Source organism: Hippocampus comes, unplaced genomic scaffold (genome assembly GCF_001891065.2).
Source record: "Hippocampus comes isolate QL1 unplaced genomic scaffold, H_comes_QL1_v1.1 scaffold382, whole genome shotgun sequence".
NCBI lineage: Eukaryota > Metazoa > Chordata > Actinopteri > Syngnathiformes > Syngnathidae > Hippocampus > Hippocampus comes.
The window spans coordinates 391,818-400,003 of NW_017805156.1; the positions used below are offsets into that span (position 1 = coordinate 391,818).

Here is an 8,186-nt window from a genome sequence, read left to right on the forward strand (position 1 = left end):
GTGCGTGCGTGCGTGCGTGCGTGCGTGCGTGCGTGCGTGCTTGTGTGTGTGTGTGAGTGACATGGGTGTGACTGTGCTCTTTAGACTTGTCTTCAAAATACCAAAACACAAAATAGTGAGCGGATATCACAAAAAAAAATCCAATAAAGTGAGATTTTTCTATGGCTATCAACACTTATAGATGATATATAAAAATATCCAGTTAATAGATGTATTTGCTTTTATTTTCTATGATTTTCTTCTATTTTACCAGCTAAAACCACACCTGTGTTGCTAGCCCTTTTTCTACTTTTCACATTTACAGTAGTACAATCTGCCTTTTATATTCATTTAATCCCACTGTTTTGTTTTTTTTTCCGCCCCCACCCCTCCGCCCTAACACCCCTCCCCCTTTAAGGTGTTTGTATATTTTTATAGCTTCTTGTTTGATGCGGTAGTGTTGAAGTTTAGATCTCGTTTGTGGAAGTGTTGAGGTAGAGCCTTCTATGATCGCTTTTTTTTGTTTTATTCCAAATGTTTTTTTGTTTTTTTTTTTTTTTTTCCAAATGTTTTTTTGTTTTTTTTTTTTATGTGGCAAGGAGGGGCTTGCGAGCAAGAAAAAAAAAAAGACAAAGCAATGCAAAAGGATGGACTGTGAGGAAATTGCACACTAAAGAAAAAAGGAGGACGGACGATGAAGGATCCAGATGGACGTGATGAAGAGCGGCAGCCTCGGCACTAAAACGTATTCCGGAGTTGAACTCATTCAACGCACACACACACGCACACACACACACACCAAATCACATCACAGGTGGCACATTTCAAACGTTCTCCTCTTGTTGTGTTACATTATTTGTACACACAGACAGACACACACACAAGCGCCTGTTAATGACTGCTACACTGATTGCATTGAAACACACACATCCCCGACAATTAGTTTTTAATGAGTGTGTGTGTACGTTGTGCGGCGCAAGTACCACGAGACACATGATGGCCAATTGAGGCGCTATTTGTTCACCTACTTAGCAGTAAAGTCGTTTTGTGTTGCTGGGACATGTTTGTGGCTTTTATGTAAACGGGGATCACACACAAGACGCCGGACACACAATGCTGCATTCAGAGGCGCCGTTGGGTGCACACATGCTTTCAGTAAAATTGTTTTGTGTTGCGCAAACATTTTGTGGCTTTCGTGTAAACTGGTTCATGGTCACACACACACACACACACACACACACACACACACACACACACACACACACACACACACATACCACACACACATCAGCGTTTTTTGTGTGATCCTTCCTTAACTGTATTTTGTATCAGTACCTAACATCATCTACACAATGTATTAAGGTGTGCTTTAATTGTCACATTCGCCCATGTTGGAGATTTTTGTCGCCCGGTTGCTTCTGGCCTATATTTGACGGTTTGAAATTGAGTTGAAAAGATGACACTGAGTAATGGGGAAAGAAAAGGGGGGCGGGATGGGGGGGGGGGGGTTTGACTCTTTTGTACGACGACAAAGTTGTGTTTTGTTGTTTTTATGTACACTGTTCCGTCTTTTGTCGATCCGAACCCGGAAAGAGAGAGTAGTGCACACGCCCTCCGAGGCCGCATTGGCAACTTGTGCAACGTGACTTGTTATGTACAAAAAAAAAAAAAAAAAAAATGGTTGCAACTTCAACGGGGGAGGGTTGGGGGTGGGGGTGAGGAGTGGGGGCTACACACAAAATAACAAAGACTCTCACTGCCCCCGACACTTTTTGCGGTCCCTCGAGCATCCCCCTCGGACTGCCATGTTTTTTCATGTTTTCACGTGGATTTAAACATGTCACCGTTTGTGTTTGACCGACCTGGTGAAACAGAGTGTTGCCTGCAAGGCTGGGGGTGGTGGGGGGGGCATCACCATCGGCTAGTAAAAGAGTGTGTGTTTGTGTCATGCGGCCCCTCAAATGTGACGTGTTGTATTTGGGACACCTCCATGTGAGGTGTGCGTGCGTGCGTGTGTGTGTGTGTGTGTGTGTGTGTCATCTCCTCCTCTCCCCTCATTGTTTCCTCATCACAGCGACCCCCACAGTGAACCCGCTCCCGCCCCCAACTCACCTCTGAAGAGAGGAAAAGATGAGTACATTCCTGCTTTGGAGAAGAAAAAAAACAGTTGAATAAAAAAACAAACAAACAAATGTTTAAGCACCACTTTTGCTTGTGATGTGAGGTTCATTTTTGTGTGAGGGTCTTTTTATTTCGTGCGTGGGCATTTGTATCAGAGGCCCACTGGCCATGCCTTTTAGAAGTAGTTTTCTCCTCTTGTTGGTACTTTCGACTGTTCACAGCATGGTTCCTTTTAGTGCCTCGCTTCATAGCACTGCAGTCACACGCACACACACACACGCTAACTCTCCCGCAAGTGTTATCAACAAGTTATCAAACCTGCCTTCGTTAAGGTTGCCTGGCAACCTATTGACAGACCTGATTTCATTCTCTGTCTCCCCCATTTCCCCTCCTTTACTCCCTTCTATCCGTTGCTGTGGTAACAGGTGGCGTCCCTTTCAATGTATCCTCGGCCACCAGGGTGGGCTTGAGTGTGACCACTTTGATCGATGGTGTGTGTGGGTGTGAGAGTTGATTACTGGTCGTCTCTTTCTCTCTCTCTCTCTCTCTCTCTCTCTCTCTCTCTCTCTCTCTCTCTCTCTCTCTCTCTCTCTCTCTCGCTCTCTCTCTCTCTCTCTCTCTCTCTCTCTCTCTCTCTCGCTCTCTCGCTCTCTGTCTCATAACACACACACACACACACGCACGCACGCACGCACACACAATCGCTGACTCCCAGCTACACAAACATCCCCTCTTGTCTACTGATGCACACGCCCAAGGATCAGTCCCACTTTGGCACTTACAACAAGGAAACGGATGTGAACATCTGATGCCCAGTTACTATGGCAACCAGGTGTTGGCATCCCACGTCACATCATTTGAATGACGACAACTGCAGGAACTTTCTTGCGCAAAGAGACCAGCCACGATTTCAGCACTAATTTTGACGACCTCAAAGAAGACAAAGGCTGCCAGAGGTTGGAAAAGGCCTCGGGGGAAAAATGTGCGGTGGATGGCAGCCTTTTATTTGAAAGCAAAATAAAAAAAAAAACATAATTTTGGTTGAGCATTCTTGTGGTAGAACATTTTCATCCAAGCATGCTAGCCATTTTTGCGGAGTGTGTTGTGACATGACTCACACTATCACAGGGGTCGGCAACCCAAAATGTTGAAAGAGCCATGTAGGACCAAAAAATCAAAAGCAAAAACTGTCTGGAGCCGCAAAATAAATCAATAAATAAAGGCCTTATAACGAAGGAAACACATGCTGTATGTATCTATGTGAGCTACGATCAAAGTGACTAAGTTGGCTACAAATACACAATGAGTCTTCATGATTAAATGTTTTTTTTTTCCCTGCACTGCATCCTGTAGAGCAAAGGTGCCCAACCTTTTTGGACCAAAAATCTACTTTTCGATCAACCAACCTACCACGATCAACCCATTATCGCACGTACTTACCAACGCATGCCTACCTACCTTCGTCGAGACCCGACGCGGAGGCATGCTACGTACTTTTGCAGCGTGTTCACTATCGTAGCTCACGTGTATCGTTTTAAAATGCTTCTCTCGGCCCTCCACGTTCTCATTCTTCGCCAGTACCCTCGGTGAACTGTACATGAAACGCTGTTGTGTTGTTTTGTTTTTTTTTTTGCAACAACCACCTGCCTGGCATCCCGCTCTGCTAATAGAAACACGAATCGCAGGCTATGACGCAAATCTTCGTTGACAGAAACGTTGAAATTTAAGATTTATTCTACACATTTGTACAGCATTGGAAAACGTTAAGAATGTTTGTGTCATGTTTTGCCTCCAACAGAACCCATATTTAAAACAATAAAATAAATTCCCTCCCACATCTTTTTCCATTTTCAAAGATTTTTTTTTTATAAAGCTCCAGGGAGCCACTAGGGCGGCGCTAAAGAGCCGCGGGCTTAAGACGACCGCCCGTTGCCGGCGCCCCCCCCCCCCCCCCCGCACTATCACGATTTAGTATAATGTCCTCCTAAATGTAAGAAGGATTTTTTTAAATACAGTAGATATATAGATAAATTCACACACTCTAATTGTATTTTTTGAACGTAATTGATTTTTTTCTCAATCCGAAAAACCCGAACGCACCGCTCCAAACCACGTGACCGTGCTTTTTGCTCCTGATTGGCCGACTGACTCGGCAGCACCCAACTGGAAAGTCTTCCATGGGCTCCAAAATTCGACTTTGAAATCATCATTACTTGTTTATTGTTCCTCACAGAAGCAATTTTATTTCAGCAGTAGGACGTTTGAACTGGACCCGACGTTGTTTTGGGCAAGCTCAGCTTCAGCCAAATCAAACGAGGTAGGTGTCCGTTTGTGCAACAAGCCGCAGTGGGAATTATCGATTGACACATTCCATTTCAGAATGTTTGGCAAAGTGCGCATTTGAAAGGTGGTCTGAAGATACTGGAAGTGCAAAGACTTGAGAAATAACGACGTATTGGTTTGTCAAGGTATAGCGAGGTACAGTCTACCTGGTGCTGATATGTAGCATTGCTAATAAGTAGTTAGAATTACAGTGTGTAGCCATTTGTGAGTGTACACCGTGTGATATTTAGTTAACCAACCAAGCAGAACCTGCAACGGTCCAAAATTCGTTAATATCTCATCCCCAAATTGTGTAGGAGAGTAAAACAGAGCTGTTTGGTTGGTACAAGAAGTTCAACTCTTAATCAAACGCTGCTGTTTTTGTTTTTCACCAAAACACCAAACAGTCAGCAACTTTATTAAAAAGTGACAACTTTTTAGATCCTTCGTCAATCATTCGAGGTTCTACACTTGAATATGCAGTCAATAGGTGTTGTTCTATTTATCTGCTTGGTTAAACAACTCCTCTGCTGTTTGACGTTTTCTATTCGCTATCTTTGTTTTTCACAGCTCACTGGGCCTCATCACGCTCGCCTGTCACCCTCGCCCGAGTGATGCCACGAATCGCACAAAGGTAGGCACTTTTGTTTGAGCTGTCACTCATCCGTTCAGTGCAAAGAATACAGTATTGTGTTGTCGATGACACCGGTGTCCAAACAACGGGCCAGGGGCCATTTGTGGCCCGCTCTCCAGTGATGCCCGTTAGAAAGAAACACATTTCTGTATTCTCACCATTTATTTGCAGTAACGACTTGTGTCATGCGTAAGCGAAGTAATCAGTTCCACAGTTACTTTGCAAGAGCACAATTCATTTCTATGTCAAGTAAAAATCCATCCAGATAAGTCAAAATAATTTTGTCAAACCCAAAAGTTTGCTTTTATTTTCTGTTTAATGACAAAAGAAACGTTATTTTTCTAAAATGTCACCGTTACTTCCAATGAAGTGTTTGTCAATTTTGTGTTCAGCGTGGTTGTCGGCATCTGTTGAAATGAACAAAAGTAACTTAGAATCTTACTTAGTTACTTTTAAAAATCAGGTCATCAGTAACCAAGCTACTTTTGAAGTCAAGTTACGTTTTCAAGTTATCGCTGCTTATAACTTAGAGTCACTTTGTCGCAATCAGGCGTGGAAGAAAAACAAAAGGGCCCCCATTAGCTTAAATGCTCTGTAGCACCAAATCAATGCTAATAACAATCCTTGAACGGCTCGGACGCTGCCGCAGTGATTCCGTCGCTGCGATATTCCCCTCAAAGAGAAACTCCTGCTAATCTAATGGCTGTTAAGCCATAATGAGTCCTCGCTTGCTTCTTTGCGTCGGGCCTTTTAAGGAGGTCCTGTTTAGACCGCTGCGGTCGCCTTATCATTACACGCTCATCACTACTGCTGCTAATCTGTTCTGCTCGCTGCACACGCGCATGAATATTAATGCCACTCCATCGTGATGGCGACGTGTACACACCTGCGTGCTTCTGTGCGTCTTCGTCAAGCGTCACGGCCGCCGAGTTCCTCGACACTCCTTGGAGGAAGGCGAGCGCCACCCGGTGATGTATTTATTTATTTATCTGAACCTTGAGGTCAAGGGAATGGGGTTATAAAGATGAGGAAATGTAACTTTCCAAGGACCGCTACGAGCGCCGGGCCGCCCGTTTTTGACTGAACAGTCGAAGCACGCCGTTTGCCGTTATGATTGCCGCTGATGCCGAGGCTTCATGGATGAGCGGTGCCGTCTTCTCATTCTCATTTATGCATTCTCAGGGCCGCATGGTTGCTAATAGTGCATAGCGGAGCAGATCACATCATCAGATGCTCTTGCTGATTCCTAATGTGCCTCGACGGCTCCCCCCAACACGGGGAGTGGAGGGGGCCGGGACAATCTGATTTAAAAAAAAAAAAAAGTGCTTCCAATGTTTTTAAGCCAAACTAAAGGACAACAATAGGACTGTTTTTCACCATTTGACACAGGTCATGTATATTGAAGGCCCTGAACGCGTGAGCATTGCGCAACAAGATGAGAGCTTGCGCGGGAAGTGTTTTTTTTTTTTCTCCCCCCCCCCCCCCCCCCCCTCCCATGTGAATTTCAAAGTTGGACGGCGGGTTCCCGCCTGCGCACAATTGGGCCATCAAACTGTTTCATGAGAGCCTTCCTTTCCCTTGAAACGACAAGTTCAAAGCTCATCCCGCTCAAAAGGCATCTGATTGAATTTTCGCTCCCAGGAGTGCGAGTTTGATCTGCGGCAGCGCCACACCCTTTGCAACGCTCGCAGAGAGGTGAGCCTTTCCCACTTTTCAAACCATCAAGAAGGATTTCACAGCGCTTGGGCTGCGGCAGCCTGCGATTAGACCAGCCGGGTCACGGCGGTGCAGACATTTGAATAATATTCAACTGGTCTGCTCCTTCAGCCTGACACTGAGCAAGTCCTGTAATCTTTCGCACTTTTCCAATCTCTCGCAAAGAAATGATCTCCAGCCAGCACCGGACAGTGTGTGAACATTTCAAACAGGTGGACTAGCGGTGAGCAACGAAACCTAAGCCGACAACACCGGGTTTGAAACAAATAACAAAATAAAAGCATCTACCATTTTTTTTTCAGTTCAAAGGGCTGTCTTGCATAAAAATTACAGTTCAAGGTCTGCACAAAACTGCTGTACAGCAAACCAACATTAAGTGCAAGGACCCAAAAACTTCAAGTCACTCAAAGTCGTCCTATATGGAGGCAGGTTGTTTTCCCTGCATATCATTCCAAATCTGCAAAAAAATACCCCCCCCCCCCATCCTCCACATTTCACACCCATTTTTTTGTCGAAAATGTACATGAATTATTCTTGAATGTTTCGTTAAAAATATAATGTTAATGAATAATCACGATGTCACTCAGCATGTGGTCGCAAGCCATGAAAGACAGACCATGAAACAATAAAGGCAATCATATATTCTTTATCCTCACCAACTAAAGACTCGTATTTTTGCCGTACTTTTGAACGATGCAGTCATCTCTTCTTAATCCCAGTTTCCTATTCACTAGTTCAAGTACCTTTATTTTAGTGTCACCTATCAGGCGTAAACATTCATATTTTATCAATCTGTTGTGGTTTATTGGAAAACAGTTTGATTTATTTCTTGTGTTTGTGAAATACGGGCGTTGAAAATAAATAACTGAATGATTGCAAGAGGGGGGAAAAAATCAGAATGGAATTAATATTCAAAATGGTTTCTCCAGCGTGGACAGTGGGCAGCTTATTGAAAATGCTCTCAGTTTGTGCCGTTTGCGAGGCAAGGCTTCTTCACCAGTGCATGACGGAGCTGGCCGAACAAAGCTGCTGGTGTGTCGCTGTGATAAAGAAAGCAATTTATTAATATGCATAACAATTGATAGAAACACACATACACACCCCATTTGAAGCATGTGCCAGTTCAATAAGAGAACTTTAAAAAAAAAACAAACAAAAAACATGTTACACCGAGTAGCATTCACATGAAATGTTTTGTCCTGAACATGACGGGCGTCGCAGACGATCTTCTCGCCCGAATAAGTTTGCGGCCAATCGCTTGTGTTGACATTGTTTGTCATCAAACACGCTAAACTGAGTGTGAAAAGAAAGCAAAACACTAGCCGGTAGTCCCCCCCCACCCCGAAAGTCTTCACTGTGAGCGCCCCCTAAAAGTGACGCTTCGGCAGAAAGTGAATGAGTCCCCCTATGCCCC

At 44.3% G+C, this 8,186-nt stretch overlaps 1 long non-coding RNA gene across 1 annotated transcript in view; it reads left to right on the forward strand.

The window, feature by feature from the left end:
* The first annotated feature begins 4,202 nt into the window (after positions 1-4,202).
* LOC109515094 (uncharacterized) overlaps positions 4,203-8,186 on the forward strand; it is a 48,787-nt gene continuing 44,803 nt past the window's right edge. The window contains exons 1-2 of the long non-coding RNA XR_002168107.1: positions 4,203-4,417; positions 4,993-5,056. This is a non-coding gene — a long non-coding RNA (uncharacterized LOC109515094). The remainder of the gene's footprint in view (positions 4,418-4,992; positions 5,057-8,186) is intronic.